Source organism: Bidens hawaiensis, unplaced genomic scaffold (genome assembly GCF_021521415.1).
Source record: "Bidens hawaiensis isolate Kalapana, Puna unplaced genomic scaffold, B.hawaiensis_p1.1 tig00030319_1, whole genome shotgun sequence".
In the NCBI taxonomy this organism is placed as follows: Eukaryota; Viridiplantae; Streptophyta; class Magnoliopsida; order Asterales; family Asteraceae; genus Bidens; species Bidens hawaiensis.
In genome coordinates, this window is record NW_027495060.1 from 43,790 (window position 1) to 66,635 (window position 22,846).

At 33.3% G+C, this 22,846-nt stretch overlaps 2 pseudogenes across 1 annotated transcript; one reads left to right on the top strand and one right to left on the bottom strand.

Annotated features, from left to right (window-relative positions):
* The first annotated feature begins 11,732 nt into the window (after positions 1–11,732).
* On the top strand, positions 11,733–15,123 carry LOC143580313 (tRNA(His) guanylyltransferase 1-like; annotated as a pseudogene). The gene is made up of 13 exons (XR_013143619.1): positions 11,733–11,820; positions 12,427–12,552; positions 12,709–12,840; positions 12,939–12,983; positions 13,071–13,240; positions 13,327–13,412; positions 13,496–13,860; positions 13,942–14,073; positions 14,161–14,205; positions 14,306–14,475; positions 14,569–14,654; positions 14,778–14,885; positions 14,989–15,123. The product of XR_013143619.1 is annotated as a tRNA(His) guanylyltransferase 1-like (transcript).
* Positions 15,124–16,478: 1,355 nt separating this feature from the next.
* LOC143580315 (uncharacterized) lies at positions 16,479–18,905 on the bottom strand (annotated as a pseudogene).
* Positions 18,906–22,846: the final 3,941 nt, after the last annotated feature.

Genomic DNA, 22,846 nt, shown 5'->3' on the forward strand with positions numbered 1-22,846 from the left:
TCCTCTCAAGTATCATATTTTATTGGTGTTTAGTTAAAATTGATGGTACATTTAAATTAATAATTATTTTAAACTAAATTTATTATTAAAGTTTAAACTGTGAAACCAAACTGGAACCAGGTCGTTAGTAACGATTCGGTTTCAACTTTCAATGGTTGAGTTTGGTTTTGGACGACAAAAAAATCAGTATTAACGGTTGGACTCACAAATTTAACTTAAAAACCATCAATACCGACACTGAACACCCCTACGTAACATATTAATTTATTTAAAATAAATAAAATTATAACAATATCATATCCAAATTAAAGAGAATAAAATGCTCGTTTTTGTGGTGTAATTTTTTATAAAAATATTAACGTTTGAAAAGGCTATAGTCGTTTAAAAAGCATGGGTGGAAAGTTATTTTACAACTTAAATTAAAAATATAATATGGTTAAAGACGAGGGACCAAACTTGTAAGTTAAATAGATTGTGTTTAAAAGACAAGTTTACCCTTATTAACACTTGTACATCATGCTTTAAGTATTGTAAATTACTTAAAATTGAGTGTCTTAATTTGCCCTTATTTGATTTATTATATATAGTATAGATTATTAACAGAATTAAAAGTGATATTTTCAGAAGAAAAAGTAGGTACAATTATACAAGTTCCTGTCAGAGAAGGTAAGAGATGAATACATGATGATTTCATTTTTTATTGACGGATTTTTTTTTTCAAATATTAACAATTACATTGAAATCCTTATTTTCATATAATTTAACTAAGAACACCTTTATTTACAAAATTTGTTAATCTTTTAAAAATCTATACTATATAATAAACAAAGTTTTCTAAGTGCCACATGTCATTATCATGGTGATTCTTACAAAATTTTTCCCTACTCTCTCTCATATTAAATATATTTCTCTTTCTTATTAATAACTTTTTATTTCTATTTTTTCCTTTTTTTTTATATTAATAACAAAACCACCACCAACAAACCGACCAACTCCAAGACTAGGAGAGGCCACCAAAACCTATGCAAAGCTACAATAAATCAAAATTACACCATCTTGGCCAATCTAAATTTTTATTTTTTGACTTATATTTGAACCACATAAAACCGAGAGACTTTATATCTCCAATAACTTCTTCAATCTTGACGTCTTTACCTTCTAACACTTTTTCGTTTCTCGCATTCCAAATCCTCCAACAAGCAACTATCATTATACCATGAAACGCTTCCTTCTCGACCATACCGAGCTTGATGAATTCTTTACTGATTTAAAAATTTAATACCACCGTAAATATATTATTTTGTTTTATATGATATTATTAAATTAAGAGACAAGATTAATATAAAATTTAAATTTCAATAAATTTTAACATATTAAATATATATGATATTTACTAAATTACAAGTTTTTTTCTTTCAAACCTCTTAAAAGACACAAATTCACTATTGATATATTCTTGGTGTTTATGTTAATTTAAACGAGCGGGTTTCTTTAACCGGTTAAAGTATCAAGCATGGTTCAGGTTAAGACAAATTCAATATTAAATATATTTCTCTTTCTTATTAATAACTTTTTATTTCATTTTTTTTTCTTTTTTTTATATTAATAACAAAACCACCACCAACAAACCGACCAACTCCAAGACTAGGAGAGGCCACCAAAACCTATGCAAAGCTACAATAAATCAAAATTACACCATCTTGGCCAATCTAAATTTCTATTTTTTTACCTGTATTTGAACCACATAAAACCGAGAGACTTTATATCTCCAATAACTTCTTCAATCTTGACGTCTTTACCTTCGAACACTTTTTCGTTTCTCGCATTCCAAATCCTCCAACAAGCAACTATCATTATACCATGAAACGCTTCCTTCTCGACCATACCGAGCTTGATGAATTCTTTACTGATTTAAAAATTTAATACCACCGTAAATATATTATTTTGTTTTATATGATATTATTAAATTAAGAGACAAGATTAATATAAAATTTAAATTTCAATAAATTTTAACATATTAAATATATATGATATTTACTAAATTACAAGTTTTTTTCTTTCAAACCTCTTAAAAGACACAAATTCACTATTGATATATTCTTGGTGTTTATGTTAATTTAAACGAGCGGGTTTCTTTAACCGGTTAAAGTATCAAGCATGGTTCAGGTTAAGACAAATTCAATATTAAATATATTTCTCTTTCTTATTAATAACTTTTTATTTCATTTTTTTTTCTTTTTTTTATATTAATAACAAAACCACCACCAACAAACCGACCAACTCCAAGACTAGGAGAGGCCACCAAAACCTATGCAAAGCTACAATAAATCAAAATTACACCATCTTTGCCAATCTAAATTTCTATTTTTTTACCTGTATTTGAACCACATAAAACCGAGAGACTTTATATCTCCTATAACTTCTTCAATCTTGACGTCTTTACCTTCGAACACTTTTTCGTTTCTCGCATTCCAAATCCTCCAACAAGCAACTATCATTATACCATGAAACGCTTCCTTCTCGACCATACCGAGCTTGATGAATTCTTTACTGATTTAAAAATTTAATACCACCGTAAATATATTATTTTGTTTTATATGATATTATTAAATTAAGAGACAAGATTAATATAAAATTTAAATTTCAATAAATTTTAACATATTAAATATATATGATATTTACTAAATTACAAGTTTTTTTCTTTCAAACCCCTTAAAAGACAAATTCACTATTGATGTATTCTTGGTGTTTATGTTAATTTAAACGAGCGGGTTTCTTTAACCGGTTAAAGTATCAAGCATGGTTCAGGTTAAAACAGTTTATGATTAGAATGAGTTTCGGTCCACGTCCACGGGTTGGTTTAAAAATAGGGACATTTACAACTTCCTTTTTTAATTGACAATTTAGTAAACCCATCATTTATGTTAAGTTCATCATCTTAAAAATCTACAAAAATATATAAACATTAGACTACATGCATGTTTTAGTTTTCAGGAGGATAAAACAACTTCTTAACTTAGGAATACAAATGTTAAACGTTAACGCACTGTTAATCAGATGATAAATTGATTTTGTATATCCTTCTATTATTAAAGATTTCAAAAATATAGATTTCTTTAGTGAACAAGTTATACTTGCACTAAAAGATGAGTTCGTTCAAGAAATTAGCAAATGTTTGTTATCCATGTTTCCGGGAGTTGAAAAATATTCCCATTATTCAGATGGTATGTATCAGACATAAAATGATACATTACAAGAAATTATGTTTCTTAATGTTTTAAATGGCCTCATAGTATAAGGTTGTCAAGTCATAGGTTAGCCCTAAAAAACGATGTTGAAGTGATGATGCTTAAATGATCTATGCAATGAAACTAGAATACATGTGAAAGTACAATATGATAATCGTGCTATAGAAGCGAAAAGCATATTCGGAAGTAATACTGGAACTCACACTTTTATTCTTAAAAAGAAAAATCCTACACCTTTAGATAAAATGATTAATTTCAAAGAACGAAAATGTCACTTTATTTTTGTTTTGCAATAAAGATTAATAAAAACAAAGGTCAATCACTACAGATGGTTGGGTTGTTTTTTGACAATTTATTTTAACTCGTGACCAGTTATTCGTTGCATTATCTAGAGTTAAAAACACAAACAATGTGAAACTACTAAGTTTTGATATATAAAGTAAAGTTACAAATAAAACTACAAACATTATGTACAAAGAAATATTTAGAGATTTATGAATTTTCCAACAACCATTTATTTTCATATTGTGTAATGTGTAATTTAATTTACCGTATAATATCTCTTTATATCTGTTGAGCATATTTTTTGTATTTGACATTATGTTATTATTTTAATAAATTTATTTATTCCAACCCGTGTGCTACACGGGTAACTAACCAAGTAAAATATATATGATTCATCATATCTACCCTTATTCAATTAAATAATACTTATTTATTTATTTTTGTTACACTTTCACTTTCTTCCACTCACAAAAATATATGTAGTGAATATATAGAGTGAATAGTGCACAGGGTGAACATAAATCTATATACATGAGTGATTACTATTCTATCCATATGTCTGTATTTGTATTTTAGAAAAATGGTTGGAGTGCAAAATGTGAGAAAAACCATAAAATTTTCCTTAAAATATATATAGTTGGGAATAATATAAGGATTCCAGGGTGAATGTTTTTTAATTACAAAATATTATGTGAAGCCTTCTTTCGTACATAGTTAGTTAGAATAATATATGTTTAATATTATTTTATTCACTTTTAAATTGCTTTAGGCCTATTTTGAGTACATGAGTAGATACCTTTTACATATTTAGATAATTCTATATCTAGAGTCTTTTTGAGATATAATAATAGAATGAATGGGACTTGATTGAAATGGATCATGAAGTGAAATGAATCATTATGTATTATTTCATTGCCTTGTTTTAATTAACATATAATGCCATCACTTTAGAATATCTATATTTTTAACCAAAGCATAAAATGGTAATGGCGGTGGTAGTCAGGTGGCGGGGTGGGGTGGTGATGGCGACGATGGTGGTGTATAGAAAGTAGGGTGAAAAAGAGAATAACACGGAAAAAACATGGATATGAAGAAATGATTTGGATGTGTTTAGAGGGAATGCACTAATTCATTGTGTAATCGGTGATTTAAATTCCATCGACCAACCAAATACTATATTTTTTCATTCATTAACAATAGTCCATTTCATTCCTCATGTCATTCATGCGTACTAAACACTACCATATTCATTAACTTAGTGATACAAAGTGGAAGCGATAAAATAATAACAAAGAAATATTTCACCATAAAGAAGAAAATATATTGAAGTCGGGTCTATTTGGTATGACGTAATGAAATGGATGAGAGTATGAAATAGACGTAAAAATGAATGAAATGGATTATTACCATTTTATTGTCGTGTTTGGTTACCGTGTAGAAATGAAATGATGATTCCTTTATTATTATTATTATTACCACCACCACTACTGTTATTAGTAATAATAATAAATATTATTAATAATGTGAATATTCATTAACTCATTTTTAGGACACCATATTTAACGAGATCATTAAACCGAATAAAAACAATTATAAAAATGTTGAATCATGATTGCATGTCGTGAAACGTTAACTTGTCATATAATATTTATAATAAAATAATAACTCTAATATAATAATAGTAATATTATAATATACAAAATAATAATGATAAGATAAAAAAAGTAATAACAATAACATCATAACCTTGATAATGTAATATTAATTATAATATATATTATTATTATGATAATTTTTTATTTCAATCTTTGAAGGAATGAAAAAACCCACATATTTATTTTTAATAGAATGAAAATTCTATATTTAAAAAAAATTTCATTCATTGTGAAATAACTAATTCCACTATCACATAGGCTCATTCCATTCTATCTTTTATTTTTTTAAATCAAACTTTATCTTGTTTAAAGCTTTAAACCATTATAGTGGAACCCTTCATAAAAAGGACTTATATATTTGACAGGTTTGTCAAACATATGAAATTATAGAGTTATTAGAGGGGCCGGGACACTAGTCTCATGGATAATTTATCATATGACAAACTTTCCTAACTATATAGGTAGTTTGTTAAATTAAATTTTATGACAAAGGTTTACGTGGTTATATAATTGTTGGAGGCTTTTGAAAAAATTAAAACACCCATTAATAATTAATTTATTACATATATTACAAAAAATGTTTTAATGTACTTATGGGTAGGTAATTTCAGTTATTTTCTGGTTTGTGGGTACTTGAGGTTATAAATGAAATAATGATGTATGATTGACCACTAAATGAGTAGTACTCATGAGCAGTGTTTTAAAAATCGGTTCAAACCGGCGGGTTGAACCGGTTAAACCGGATTTCGGGCAGCAGACCGGTATTTTGAGTCTGGTATTTTTGGCCGGTTTGCTATAACATCGTACCGGCGGTTTTTGTCAAAAATACCGGTTTTTACCGCAAACCGGTTCTATGTCCGAGAAATTTTTGTATATTTGCGGCTCATATTTTTTGAAAATTACTTTTAACCCAACAATTAACATTCAAACGTGTAAACTTATGCCTATTTTTTAAAAACGTGAGTGCTTTTGCATTATGTTTTTAATATGGATAAACTTTTAGATTATTTTTTTGTTATGGAATTATTTACTTTGGGGTTATTTTTTGATTGAAGTTACATTTATAGAAAATTATAAGGTAATCTATTCAACCAGTTGAACCTTCCGGTATAAACCGGTTCAACCGGTTGTACCATTTTTCAGCTCGATCCGGTATAAGTAAAATACCGGTTTTTAAAATATTGCTCATGAGTGTCCCTTCTCCTTTTATGGAATATTGAAATTCAGGCATTAAACACAATGAAATCAAGACATTAATTCCGAATTTACATACAAAAAATTGTATATTATATTTATATATAGTCACCTATGTGTTAGAGATGATGGATAGGAATATTATATGCTTTGGGATTTGGAAGCTTTATAGTTAGATCTATGTTCCAATGTTTATTTAAATTTTGTTTTGATTCAAGAACATGGAGAGAGAATCAACCAAGGAACATTGATCATGGCTATGTACTATGAATCCTAACTTGGAAGGAATCAACACCCAATAAACATGAATGTGTTGTAGTAGTAGTCGCTAGAACATTTTATTTTTTATAAATTCATGTTACAAAACTTAAAGAGAAATGAATTAAAAATTGAGAGTTTGGAATTTGAGAATTCGAATTAGATTACCGTGTAACCACTTGATAATAAAGAAAAAGAATCAATTACATAAATCATGAAATTTGAAAAATAAATTGTAAAAGTTGAAATTGGTTTATCGATTAGGGATTGGATCCGAGTTGGCTAGGCGAACCACCTATGATCATTTGTCGAAATGTGTATCCCGCAAATTTTCCTTTTCATATTTATTATGTGTGTAACTCCAAACAACTAAGTTATGTCCGTTTAAAGTTAGTACTTTTAATAGTCCACTTGCTAATTAATGCTATCCTCGCATCACTATCATGTACCATGTTGCATGATTGAACTAAGTATGCGTGTGGTTTGTTTTTTCATTTTAGGGGATAATTTAACTTCATGGTAAGTGTTTTGTGTAAGCTTATTGTGTGGCTGTTGTTCAAGATCCTAGTATAACATAACATATAAATGAAAAGAACAAAAGTGCAAGACATAGATGTAGAAAGAGCACCATATTTGACAGTAACCAACTCACAAAAGCTTAAATCCACCACAAAAAAATCAGATAAATATACAATATGTGTATATATTCTGATATTCTCCAACCCATGCATGCATGTTTATGACACCTATGGTTATTTTGTAGCTTGTTGTTAATGTGAATTGAACCATACTTAATTGTCATATCATATTATCATGTCCTAGTTGTCAGTGTTATATGTGCAAGTGTATGCAAGTGAGAGAGTAGAGTGGAATTGAATGACTACCAAGTATATTCTAAGGATTAAAGATTGATGTTGTGGATGAGAGAAATCTTTGTGTGGGTTGTGCCTTGGCTTCTGTTGTTATAATCTATCTTCTTTTCCTACAACTGGATAGAATCATGAACACACTTCATGATCCTCTTTTGGGTCATAAATAGACTGATTGGCTACATGGATCCCACTACTTCACATGTCCATCCTCTTGTGAGTATTGAATACCCCCACCCCCTACCCACACCCCACCCCACCCCACCCCCACTTAACCGTACACATATTCCTTCATTCTTTACTCAGTATCATACCTTCTTCTTCCCCTATATATTTATTCCACTCAAGCAACCATTAAGAAGTTAAGAGAAAGAGAAAGAAATACTTGAATGAAGTGGCAAGTAGTTAGTTAGTTAAGTTGTTTGGAGTTGTGACACTTGAAAAGTAAAGCTTATTGAAAGTAAGATGGAGATTGTTGAAGATGATGTCTTCTTTGCGGACTTGAGTAAGAGGATCTCCCTTTTGATCATGGATGATGACGAAGACCCTACTCTTCACTGCCCTCCTGTTTCTTTCCAGGTTTATATCTTTCTATGTGAAGTATAGTAAGAGTAACATTTGTCGTTTAAAAAAAAACTTTCTATTTGTGAAAGGTGATAATTTTCAAGAAACAAATATATTTAATTATCAAATTTTAAATATAAGGAAAAAGGAAACCTTTCTAATTTAGGTGAGTGTTACTCTACAAAGGGTAGCCCTTGTTTATTTTCTTTTGGTAACATGTTATTGTTTTATCTTCTAGGTTATCTCTCAATCAATTCATCCAAATCATAACCAAATACCAAGTTTCCATGATCAGAGTGGTAGAAGAGAAATCAAAGGAACCGGAGTATTTATCCCACGATCTTCGAATAATCCAAGAAGAAGTAAGCAGCCGAAATCCAAGTCTTCGAACACGAGGGTTCAAACTCAAAGGCATGTTGATCATACTTCAAATGGACACTTTCCTCATGAAACCTACCATAATCATCATACTACCATCAATTCTTACAATTCTTTGAATCACAAAAGATGCTACTAATATCAATTAATTAGCTAGTACAATAAGTTCTATACAATTAGATGCATAAGCTCAAGTCATCTAATGTGTAAGTGTGTATTTAATTTGTTGCATCTATTTTTTTTTTTGTGGAAAGATGAGTGAATTTTTTTTTGTGAGTGATGAATAGCGAGCTCATCCTTAATAGCGACCACACAGATCGTGATGTACCACGACAACATCGAGGACTATGAGACTCTAAAGAGAGCTTTTTTAAATTCTAAGCAATCATCTCAACGCCGTAATTTATATATATATAATGTCACTTTATTATTTGATTAACTTTTGACTTATATAAGTTTCAAGTGCACGTTTCTTACTCAAGCTTAATTATTTGTTATCTAGCGTATACATTCTTCTTGTCCTAGAGATAATGAGTGGCAATTTATGTATTCATTCCAAACTTTAACTTACTAGTGGAAAAACGTCACACCGTTCCTAAGCTATTCGATCAAATTTGGCTCGTTAACATTCAAATCAAGTAAATTAAGCTCAAGTTTAGTTTAGCCGAATCTCATTTAATAAACTAATTCACACATAAGCTTATAAACTTAGAGCTTGATTTTTATGTCTAAATGAACTCATAACGTTATGAACATAATATAATATTAACCGATTACATAATAACACATATTATTATAAATATAATTACATTAAAAGTAAATAATATGTTTTTTTGTTATATATATATAATTATACTTATATATATATGCAGAAAAATAAGATAATTAAATAAACAATTAAATAAAAAATTAAAAAAAATAAAAGTTATTAAATAAAAAAATAAAAAAGAATAAAAGAAAGGTTGGATATATGATGGGAATGGAACAATCCAAACAAGTGCATGTGCAATGTGGGTCACAGTCCGCGTCACGTGATCAAGGTCGATCGGATAGATTCATATAAACATAACGAATTAATGGGATTCATAACTAATAATCTAGTGACTACTCTACTCTTGTTTTTTTATATATGTTCACTTCATCAAAATTAGTTTCCAATATGTCATGTATTTTCATTATTGGCATGCCAATAATATAACTTGTAAGATATTTTTCTAGATCATGATATGAAAATTAGATTAGATTTTTAGTGACTACATTCTTCCAAGAAAACTTTTGGTTTAGGGTGAAAATAACTTTATTTAAGGAAGCATAAGCGTGCTATGGTAATTTAGGTTTTTTCAGTCGGTTATATAATTATAATCATAGTAATCAAATATGTGTGGGAAGTGCTTGAGCTCGTCTCGCTTCTATCTCTATTTCTAAGTTTAATTACATTTTTCATTTGTTTTTCTCAACTTGAAGAAATGACATATTTTATCCTAAAACTAACTGGGTTAGTTCCCGTTAAGAAAATACTAGTGAAGACCAACAAAATGAAAGTTATGATTAATTTAGGGAATATTTTAAGTTGGGATTAATATTGGCTAATAAGCCCAAATTTAAATTAATAAAATCTAATATCCCTTTGATTTACTATAGTACTAACTTAGAACCTGTGTATGGATGGAATATCAATATATGAAAATTTTATGTATACCTAATACCTTATAAGTTGAATGGAAATATGTATTACATATACCAACTATTTAAAAAATAAAATATATATAAATATTAAAATGTAATTAGATTTACAAAAATACATTAATTATTACTTAATGTAATTTAATTTCCACTTACTATTTGATTGAAAACAAAAATTTCATAGTTACTTTACATATATATCAGTTTATCAAAATTCATTACAACAATGAATCAAACATGTAAATTTGTATGCACCTTGTTTAGAATCATCATGTATACACTATACGTGGTATGATGCATAATTTAGTAGTGTGTTTTTTATATTTTTTTCTTCCCTTTTATATTAGTGAACATGCTCACACAGTCATACTCTTAAATAATTCTAGTTCCACCTGGTTTAAGATTCAAAATCTCATAAATAAAACAATTATATGATTGTTTATAGGATATTACTGCCTTTTGATATTTTTTTTAAGAAAAATTGTGTTACTTGATAATACAATATTGGACAAATATTAAAGGGAAATGATGAACACTGGTCACTGAACACATGGAATCAATCGTACTAATAACAGCTTTGAAGCCATTAAGGAGTGATCAGAATGACACGTACCCTCTTTATCTTTTCTTAACTTTCATCTTTGAGTTGGCTGGCACTAGAACATGCATAATCTAACCTTTTTGGTATGTTTGCTTTGTTATTAATGGTAGAACTTGATGTTGGTACAAGTATAACTAGTTTAAAAGACTTCATTGAAGACATCAATCACGTATAATCTTTTTAAGATTTTTAACCTTGTTTTTAGCTTGGAGGTCTAAGAGTTTCAAACAAATAAAACATACCTGGTAAAATGGTAAAAATTATCACCAATCAGTAGACTTTATCTACAATGGTGAGTTTGGATTTTGGTGTGGTTTTGAGTAGCGGACACGGTGTCACATAGGCACCGTTAGAGATGGTCTAGTACACACTCCTCTAAAAATTCATAATATTTATCTGATCTTTTTTTATAGAAAAAATCATGATATTTACCTGACGTTTTCAGAAATTCTATATATAATCATGTCTTTTAAGAGATTATGAATTCCAATAAACAATAACTAAGTTTTTAGTTTTAAGTTTTTTAATTTATAAAAATGAACTGGAAGTTGGGAGCCCCATGTTTTTAAAAAACGCCACGTAAGCTTGCCATCTTACTAAAAACTGCCACATCAGCAGCAACACTAACAGAGTTATTGTCTGTTAAATGTGACAGAAAAAAATAGGTTACAAGTTGAGAGTGATGAGAGACAAATTGTTTGTTGGGAGTATGAGATACGATTTCATAAGCATGTATGGACTCAAATTAATAGTATCCGTCCTAAAGCTGAAAAATTTAGGGTGTAGAAAAACTTAGCCGATCATAAGCTAGCCAAGATTAACTCGATCAAAGCTTCAACTGACCCGAACTGTCTAAATAGAAGCTCATGTAATAAACGAGTTCAGTCTCGAACTTTATACACGAACTTAGCTAGTCTGCGAGCCTAAATAACCTCTTTTTAATAAATTATAATATATATAATTATTTTATTACTCAATAAATATTATTATTGTATGCTAGGTTAAAACTTCCCTCCACTGGACTGAAACCGAAGAACAAGAAGATTCAAATTCGAATTCAAATTCAAGAAATTGCAAACGCAATCGTAAGCTTCTTTATAAACCCCACATCTTCTTATTACTGTCACTTGTTTTATTGTCTCTGAACAACTAGAATTGTATTGTTATGACTTATGCACACCAAGTGTTTGATAAAAGTCCCCAATGAAATCTTTCTTTAGTATACTTAAAACTGATCTTATTTGAATTAAGTAAGTTAACCTTCTATTAAAGATTGATGCTTTATCAGTTTATGACAAAAGTAATGGTCAATTAGAATCAATTCAATAATGCTTAAAAATGGCTGCTTGTTACAACTGCTTTATGCATTGCTAGTGCTTGTTAGTTGCCCCTATTGCTTAGGGATGAGATAGGTAACGTACCCAAAAATACTGATACCAAAATGAGGAAAACCTTTATACTGAATGCTGTACCGATTTTTTCGATTCGGTACTGGTACCATTGTAAATACCGAAATCGAATGGTACCGATACGGGAAGCATGAAAAAAGGAATAAAAGTACCGGTGTCGATTGTATTCGTTTGGTACCGGTCTTTACTCGGGAAGTAACAAGGATGTCAAATTATGTCTTCCGTCACACCGGTGATCAGAATTTAAAGTTTTTCCATTTTTTTTTCTGATTTAGTTTATAGGTGCAGTTGCATATAGGCTGACATGGCGAATAGCAAGTATGAGTATGTAAAATCGTTTGAAAGCGAAGACGAAGTGATGTATCCGAACTTGGTTGTAGTTCGAATTGACGGTCGCAGTTTTGCAAGGTAAACCTGCATATGTAATCATAATTCACTTTTGATTTCTTGTTAAGTTTTGCATTGTATTAGAAATGCAGAATGGCACATTTATACACTTATATACATTGATTGGTGTGTATTAGATAATATATTATAGAACTTTCAGTATTCTAAATTTGACAGATTTTCTGAAGTTAACGAGTTTGTAAAACCGAATGACGAAAGAGCTTTAAATTTGATGAACTCTTGTGCAAAATCGGTGCTGGAGAAGTACCCGGATATAATCTTGGCTTATGGCTTCAGTGACGAGTACAGGTGATGAGACCATGTTTTATCCAAAAATTACTTAAAAAGATTTAAAATTTAAAAACTGTATATAGTTTTTATTTACCATTTACTGATTTCCCATGCAGTTTCATTTTCAAAAAGTAAACAAAATTCCATCAAAGGCGTGCAGGGTATTGCTTTTTATTAGAAACTTTGTTATAATATTGAAGAAATGTTATTTCTTGTGTTGGTTTAAGTGTTTAACATTGAAATTGCAGCAAGATCCTCTCGCTTATTGTCTCGTACTTTACATCTTTGTATGTGGTAAAATGGAAGGAGTTTTTTCCCAATGAGGAAATGAGATTTACTCCTTCGTTTAAATCAAGAATCATATGTTGTCCATCAATTGAGGTTCTTCAGGCGTATCTTGCATGGAGACAGAGAGAATGCGAGTATTTAATTATTAAACATTTTCCAGTTTTTAATTCAAGCATCTGAGTTTAAACTTCTTATTTTCTTGCATACTTCTTTCAGGTCACAGTAATAATCAATATAATACTTGCTTCTGGATGTTGATTAAAAGTGGCAAATCTGAAACAGAAGCACATGACATCTTGAAGGTGTGTAAGCGTATTATACATGATTTATTTAATATGTTGCATATCCAATGTGGCTTCTAATATTGCATATGGTTTATATACAGGGCACTCAAAAGCAAGAAAAAAACGAGATTTTATTCCAACAATTTGGTATCAACTACAAGAATCTTCCAAGCATGTACCGCCAGGGTTCTTGCATTCTCAAAACAGAGGTTGATGAAACCGTAAAGATCCCTGACAATGATACCCCTGTGAAAAGATTGAAGAAGACCGTTAATATTGTCCATTCAGAAAATATAGCTTCTAGAAGCTTCTGGAATGATTATTCCTATCTTTGCAAAGAGCTAGGATGTTTCGATCAGAATGTGAATAATATAAAACACGAGTTTCTGAAATTGTTTCAGTCTGAGAATAAGTTGCTTCCATTTACTTGGATTGTGATAAGAATAGATGGCTCTCATTTTCACAGGTATAAATATAACCTTATTATGTCAGAAAGGTTATATTTTGATTTAACAATTGTGTATTAATATAGTGGACTTTATACCAGATTTTCTGAGGTTCAAGAATTTGAGAAGCCTAATGACGAGCAGGCGTTGAAACTTATGAACGCATGTGCAGTTGCTGTATTAGAGGAGTTTAACGACATTGTATTTGCATACGGAGTTAGTGATGAATACAGGTAAAGTTATTACATCAAATTGTTTATTAATTAAATTTGTTATATTAATGCTATGTGTACTTACGGTCTGATTTTTCTGACTTTCAGCTTTGTATTGAAAAGAAATACTCAGCTCTATCAAAGACACTCCAGGTTCGGTTTGTAACTTTAATTTGGGAATTGTTGGAATTAAGTTTTTGCTTATTTTAATAGTTATGATTCATTATTGAACCTATTGTTTTAATATTTGCAGTGAAATAGTATCTGCAGTCGTCTCGTTTTTCTCGTCTACATATGTTATAAAGTGGAAAGAGTTTTTCCCAAAAAAAGAGTTAAAGTACCCGCCGAATTTTGATGGAAGGGCGGTCTGTTATCCGTCATATGAGATTATTAGAGATTATTTAACTTGGAGACAAGTTGACTGTGAGTGAATTATGTCTTCTTTTATCCTTAAATTATAAATTATTATTATTATTATTATTTGATCATTATAATTAAAGAATGCTCACATGTTAGGTCATATAAACAATCAATATAACACTTGCTTTTGGATGCTAGTCAAGTCTGGTAAAACCACAAGGGAAGCTCAAAGTTTATTAAAGGTTTGTACTTCTCTTGTAATTTCATATGATTTGGAATCATAAAATTATCAAATCAAGTAATATTTGTATCTAAATTAATGCTTTCAAAGTCTTGTGAATCTTTTCAGAATGTTTGGCATACAGGGTATTCAAACACAGGAAAAGAATCAGATGCTCTCTCAGTTATTCGGTATTGATTACAACACGTTGCCCTTAATATTTCGTAATGGCTCTTTTGTATTCTGGGACAAGGTTACATATATATATATATATATCTCTCACCGACACACAAACAAATGTATTTTAAGATAGTTATTATTAATAAAAGGTGGTTTTAAGAGTTTTGTATGCGCAGGAGATGATGGTGACGGATAACGGGGTTGTAGCAAAGTCTCACAAGAAGGTTGTTGTTGAACACCCGAATATAATTGAAGATGGCTTTTGGGGAGCACACCCGCTCATACTTGAAGCGACATCCCCAAGGTCCTAATCCCTTTATCTGTCACTTTGGACGAATTTCGACTTACACATTCGGCCATTTGAGTATTTAACATTTTTTTTGTTAATCTTTCTTAAACTTACACATGAAATTTGATGACTGTATTTTATTAGGTGAAAGCAATGTAGACCGAAGAAGGGGACCTAAGATTCTTGTTGTAGCTCCAAGATAAGCAGCTGGGAAAGGAATACATCATGAACATTCTCCCTCAATTCAGCGCTCAAATGTACGCTTACCGTCTCATTGGCCCCTAGACATGTAGTTGGAAGCTGCAGCGCTAGATCAAATGTTCTTAAAACAGATTTTGAATGCCTGTTAGTGATAAATACCAATTTTTAGGACCTGTAGTTGGAAGCTGCAGCGCTAGATCACATGTATTTAACAGATTTTTATTGCATGTTAGTGATAAATACCAATTTTTTTAAGACTTCACACAGTTTCTTAAAAGTAAACTATATACTTGAACTGTTCTTCAACTCTATATTCTATTTGCATTCACACATCCATAAATAAACATGGAAACACCGTTTGCACAAAATTTCCCGAGATGATCTAATGGTAAGTGAATTAAGATCTTGACATTTGACAACATGTTAAACAACTATCGACTTGTTAAAACTCACAGATGCTTAGTTTGCCGCCTCGATGGCCCAACAGGAAATAGCTTCATTGTCCATCCTAATACTGTTTCCACAACCTACCCAAATTTAATAAAAAAAGTATATAAATAATTAAAAAAAAACAAAAGTGGTTTAATGTAAGATGTAACAATTATATACGTATTTGTACCTCGTCACCTTCATCGGCGCAAGGAGTATTATCAACCATGGTAACGGGACCCTGTTTTCTTGACGGAATGCTATCACTCACCATACTTTGTGAAGTCAACAGCTCTAATCTTTGTGTTTGAACTTCTAGTTTCTGTGTCCTTGTTCAAATCCTTCGTTATGAATAAAATACACATAAATTAATATTTTATGGATGGTAATTATGATATCATTTTGATGATGTATGGATCATAAATTACCTTCAACTTGGAACTTAGTGATGACTCAGTTGACAAAGCTTGTACCAACTCTTCTTTTTCCAGTGTTTAAAAAACAAACCAGACAAATCATTACATCGTTTTCGTAATCATATTTAACGTTTTCGTAATCATATTTAACGCATCAACAATTTAAAAAATAAAAATAAAAAAATTTGAGGCCATATCAGTAATAAGGCAATAATTATTCCCTTTTAACACACATTTAAACCCTATATACACCCTATAACACATCCCGTAATGAACTACGATGCAAAAGGTGACCAAAGCTAAAGCCTAAAGTGTGGCAGATGAGGAACCATTTATAAACAAACAAACATCCCTTATTTGAAAGAAAAAAGGAAGCAACATTTTACATACATTACAAAAACAGAACATCAAAACACAATATCTCACTCACATCACAACATTAACAATACAACGTAACGCAGTATACTAACAACTTATTTAACCACCTAACTAGGTCCATATTATTTATTCATAGCTTAGCTTAATATCTTTGCTTTGCTGTTTCCCTTGCATCTTTCCTTAGCTTCATACTCGATAATAACCGGTCTGTTCTTTGTATGCTTTCTTGGTTTCCTTGGCACCTTGATTCTTGAAATCCACTGTAACCGTCTCTCGTTCTACCACAATGTCCGGCCCGACATTACCTCCAACAACATTGGTCCGAACACCATATCCTGCTCCTGCTCCATCACTAGCAAAGTGGGCCGCGCCACGTCCCTCTTCACTAGCAAACTCAGCCGCACCACGTCCTGCCACACCAGCTGTTTTTGCTGTGCCGGCAGCAAGTTCAGCTGCGCCGCGCCCAGTAGCCAAAGCCGCGTCTGCAGCTGCACCCGCCACCATGCCGGCAGCCCCAGCTGTAGCTTTTGTCGTGTCCACAGCAAGCTCAGCCGCCCCACGCCCGGCTGCAAAAGCAGCTTCTGCTGCCATGCCAACAGCCCCTGCAGTTGCTTTTGTTGTGCCTACAGCAAGGTCAGCCGCACCACGTCCAGCAGCCAAAGCCGCGTCTGTAGCTGCACCCGCCACCATGCCGGCAGCCCCAGCTGTAGCTTTTGTCGTGTCCACAGCAAACTCAGCGGCCCCACGCCCGGCAGCCAAAGCAGCGTCTGTAGCTGCACCCGCCACCATACCAGCAGCCCCAGCAGTTGCTTTTGTCGTGTTGACAGCAAGTTCAGCTGCCCCACGCCCAGCTGCAAAAGCAGCTTCTGCTGCCATGCCAACAGCTCCTGCAGTTGCTTTTGTTGGGCCTACAGCAAGGTCCGCCGCACCACTTCCAGCAGCCAATGCTGCACCCATGGCCGCTTTTCCGGTTTCCAATGCTATGTCTTTACCTGTAACAGCCACATCCACCGCTGTACCATATGTTTTGTGCGCAACAGCTTCCGTTGCGCGAGCCGTACCCTCGATCACTACCCCAACACCTTCGTTCAAGGTTTCCATTGACTCGGTGAAGCCCTCTGTTGTCCCCCTAGCTAATCCGGCCGCACCCCGCCCAGCTGCTAAAGCGGCATCTTTCACCACTCCCACCCCCTTGGTGGTAGCTTTTCCACTAGCAACTACCCCTTTCTTGCCAACATCCACCACGGTATCAAACGTCTTCTTTCCAACATTTTCGGATGCCAAAGCCGTACCCTCTACTAACATTCCAACTCCCTCATTAAGAGTTTCCATTGACTCCGTCACACCCGCAGCTGTATCACTAGCTAACTCAGCCGCACCCCACCCCGCGGCCAAAGTCGCATCTTTTGCCACACCCGCAGTCTTACCGACAAACTCACCAGTAACATCCTTACCCGCCGCTGCCTTCCCAATATAACCTACCCCTTTCTTTCCAAGACCAACCACTGCCTCAGCTGCTCCGAGTACCTTTCCTCCAACTATTTCGGCCCCAACAGCCGCAGTTTCGATAAGTCCACCAACGCCCGCCTTCAACGGACACCTTTACACCTTCTTGTGTCTCACTAGCCAACTCGGCTGCCCCTCGCCCAGCTGCCATTGTAGCTTCTTTCACAATACCCGCTGTCGTTTTTCCGGTTCCGCCAATGTAACTTGCCCCCTTCTTGCCCACATCCATCACTGTACCTGTTGCTCCAAGTGCCTTTTCTACCACTATTTCTGCCCCCATGGCAGCACTCTCAATAACTCTGCCAACTCCGGTATTAACACCTTCCATCGTCTCTTTCAAACCTTCTTGTGTCTCGATTGCCAACTCGGCCGCACCCCACCCCGCGGCATCTTTTGCCACCCCTGCCGCCTTGCCACCCAACTCGACAGCCGTCTTAGCCGTAGTCTTTCCAGTTCCCACAGCAATATCTTTACCCGTTCCGACCCCTCTTTTACCCGCGCCCACCATCGCTTCCACTGCGTTGGCGGTACCCTCAATAATCCCCGAAACTCCATAGTTTAAATTCTCCATCGACTCCGCCACGCCCGTTGTCGCCTCACCAGCTAACTCGGTCGCGCCATATCCAGCTACCAAGGCGGCATCCTTGGCGACACCTGCCGCCTTGCTAGCGAACTCACCCGCGGTCTTTCCGGTTTCCACCGCAACATTTTTTCCAGCAACTGCTCCTTTTTCCCCCACATCCACTGCCGCATCGATGAATCCGGGACCCGTGCCTTTGACCGTTGTTTGACCAGGACGATACTCTTGAGCATACTGTCTTCTATCTTGAACTACGTTATCTTTTTGAGTGACTCCGTAATTCATATTTTGCTGCTGCTGTCCATGTATTATTCTACTTTGATCATCATGTATTCCACCAGCTGCTGTGCCATGAATGGTTTCAACAACACGGTGCACTACAGCCGCAGTACCCGGAGCGGGTTGGGCACCGGAATCCATGACGGTTAGTGATTCGTAATGAGCCCACTTGTGGAGCGACATGAATATTAATATTCCTCTCTTCTTGATTACTCTTGTTCTCTCTTCTCATTAGCTGCTCTGAAGACATGCTTGGTTTGGTGATAGTAATAATAATAATATATACGTGTGTGGAATATTTTGATAGTGTGCTTGTAGATTCAAATACTTTTGTTTGGATGACTGATTTTATGTGTAAATGTGAGTGAGGATTTAAATAAGGCAGATGTCGGTTTTAATGAGGTGACGTGGAGGGACGTGGGAGAGGACACGAGTACTGAGTCAGCTAGCTATTGGTCGGTAGGTAATGCATATCTTTATATGCGAACTAGTTTTAAGCTGCTGCTTGTTAAAAAAATAAAATCAGTGAGAGTGACACCGAATATCTTACAAGATCATGACGTGGAGTGATACGAGGTAAAGGGAGGCATGAATCAGCATTAATTTAGACGGTGGTTTGGTTTCTGGACACAACTTATCTCCTAGATTTATCAATCATCATAAACATATTTTGTTTTGTTCCTTTCTTGTCGGCTATTGGATAATATTTCACCGCCTTCAATGCAGTCAAAAGTTATCTAAACATGCATGGAAGTACAACAATTCGTTATGGTTTAGTTATTTGTTTGAAAAATAGTAAAATATATATGCATTTTAAGTGAGTTTATTATTTATTGTTTCCGGTACGACTGCAAACGAACTGAATGAACATGAGTGAAGGTTTGTTGATGTTCTTTTATTACTAAAATATTGTGTTTATGAACGGTTCACGAACATTAATTACGGAACGAGATTTTATTTTCGTGTTCGTTCATTAAGGAAATGATCGTGTTCATGAACACAAAAGAACATTAGTAAAATCTATGGAGCCTAGAGATTGAGATTGGTGTATTCATAAATGTGAGTAATGAGAAAACAAATGGGAACAACAGAAAAACAATGTGAGAATGTGGTTTCCTATTTTATGTTAGCAGTAAATAATATAAAATGATTAGACAATATCTATATAAATGCACGAAAAACTTTTATGAACAAAATATACAAACGAACATGAACGGATGTTCATGAACACAATCCCGAACACTCAAGAACACAAACTAACTAATGAACAAACGGGGGCTTTGTTCATGTTCGTTTGTTTAACTTTTTTCTTTTGAAAGACCAATTTTATTTAAACCAAAAAATGACCACTTACAAGATAAAAGTAACCTAAAAACATACAAAAGTAAAGCAAAAACAAGAAACAAAATCAAAACATATATCTTATTAAACTGGAAAATTCACGAAGTTGAGCCGGTTCCATTTTTTCCACTCTAAGCACGTTTATTAGCTTCTTTGCTTCACCCATATGAAGAATGCCGATTTGATGTCGTTCATCAACTTTGATAATACAAAATGGAATATTATTAAAAAAAACAATCGTTTCTAGATAGCCATATCATCCAACAAGTTATCGCTGATATAGATTGCACCGCAAGACACAACTCTTTGTTCTTTATGTTCTGACTTGGATATTCAAGGATTTCTTCCACCGAATCGAAATGAACCCGAATAGGTAATTTTACCCAATCATGTAATATTGACCATATCACCTTAATAACCTTGCAATTCACAACCAAATGCTTGGACGTTTCAATACTGTTACCACAAAATACACAATTCAAATCACCAAAAACTATGTCTCTGATCAAAGATAACGCATCTCTAGTCGCAATACGTCTAACAACAATCTCCATACAAAACAGTTTATCTTAATGGGAATCCACTTGAGCCAAAAAGTAAAGTTTTTGACCTAATAATCCACATTGTCAAGTTCCCAACGAAGCGAACTCACCAAAAAGTTCGAATACTAGCCATCCGGCCCTTGCCATAACTAATAATCTGGATTTAAAGACACAACACCGGACGAGATAAGATTATAAAAAATATGATATTCCAACTGTAGTTAAGCAGAATTGGGCCTTCTTCTCCAACTCCATTTCCAAGTAAAACCGTTATCACTTCGATCATAACAATCAATAACTAGCACATCCTTTTGTTTTTCTCAAGCAAAAGGTGAAGAAAAAGATTTTTTAAAGGAAGTTCTCCTGCGCAACAATCAATCCAAAAAAGTGTTTTGTCTCCTTTTCCGATCTGAGGTTTTAATCTCACCAAAACATTGCTTCTTTCATTGTCTTCATCTCTATTAACTCCACCAGTTTGTTTCCAAACACCACTTAAAACAATTCTTAACTTGAATCGAGTCGGGTGGTAGTCTCTATGATAAGAAAAAATCGATATCCAAATACCTGAAGATTTTCATATGATGGAACTTGGTCATAAAGAAGCTCGAAAGGAGATTTCTTGTTGAGGACGGGTGTCGGTAAACGGTTGATAATGTATGTGGCAGAACTAAATGCATCGACCGATAATGACATCGGAGCACACAAATTAAACAACATTTCAAGACACGTTTCGTTGATATGTCTATGCTTACATTAAGCATGTCCGTTTATGGAGACGTGTAAGGGCACAAAATATGGTTATGAATACTGTGTTGTTGAAATAATTATTGGACCCGATTGTTTGTAAATTTGATACCCCATTGCTTTGAAATATTTTAACTTTGCATGAAAGTTGTGTGTGAACGAAGGTTAAAATGTAGCTAAAACATCATAAAAATCTGATTTAGCTTACGTGAAGCAAGAGAAGTCATCAATAAGTACGACATAGTATAAGTAGCCATCAGTGGAAGAGACGTTCCCCACAAATCATAAAGAATTAAATTCAAGACATTTAAAGCACGTTTATAATTTTTAACATAAGGTAATCGACGTTCTATTGTATAAGAAAACAAAAATCTAGTTCCGCCACCAGTTAGAACTTTGAATAATTGTTGTATCTTTAAGTATATATTGTAATTTTAAGTTTTAATATTTTCGACATGTTCAAGTTCCGTCATTGACTCTTCTGATAAATACTTATCATCTTCACTACCGTAACTAGCCACGCAGCTTACTTTATCCCAATCCTTAGTCCATAAATGAAGCTCTTCAAGATTCATCCTTACTCGCATTTTTGACACATGAAGAGTTAGAGCCGAGGTGTCAAGCAACGCGTGCACAGCTTCTTCCATTGTTGGCCTATCCCCAGCATCTCTTTGCACACACAACAACCCAATCTCCACGAGTCTTGTCATCAACATTTGATCAGCATCAACTCTTGGATCAATTATATCTGACAAAGTTTCATTCCAACCAATTCCCAACCTACAACAATTATGCATGTAACAGGTAAACATGTTAATAATTGATGATGACTTACATAACTAAAAATGATAGATTTCCATTAATCAAACACTTTTCAAAAGCTGACAAATCACATCAAAAAGTATGTTGAAGTTAAAAGGAGGTCACTTATATGTTGATATTAAAAGCCATATGCTTTGGAAGTGATGAGCTAGATTTAAGAAGTAGGAATACATCTACTTTTTAAAATGTATAGTAGCACAAGTGTACCATCATAGAAGCTTTGTCAACGATCACAAACGTGGGTGACCTTTTGCCAATGAATGCATCCAGTCTTTGTTGGTACTTGGACTCTGTTTGCCTCCGACTCTAGTTCGGTCGTGACTCAACAAGTTAACTTGTTTTTCTCCGTTTTATTGATTTATGTGTTAATGTTAATTTCATAAAAGTTAATGCGTCTCAGTAATATAGTAGCAAACAATCATTATATCAAATACATGATCGTTCCTGAAAATCGTAAAAAGAATTTGAGCTTTAAGTAAAAAATAAGTTTGACTTAGATAAGTCATA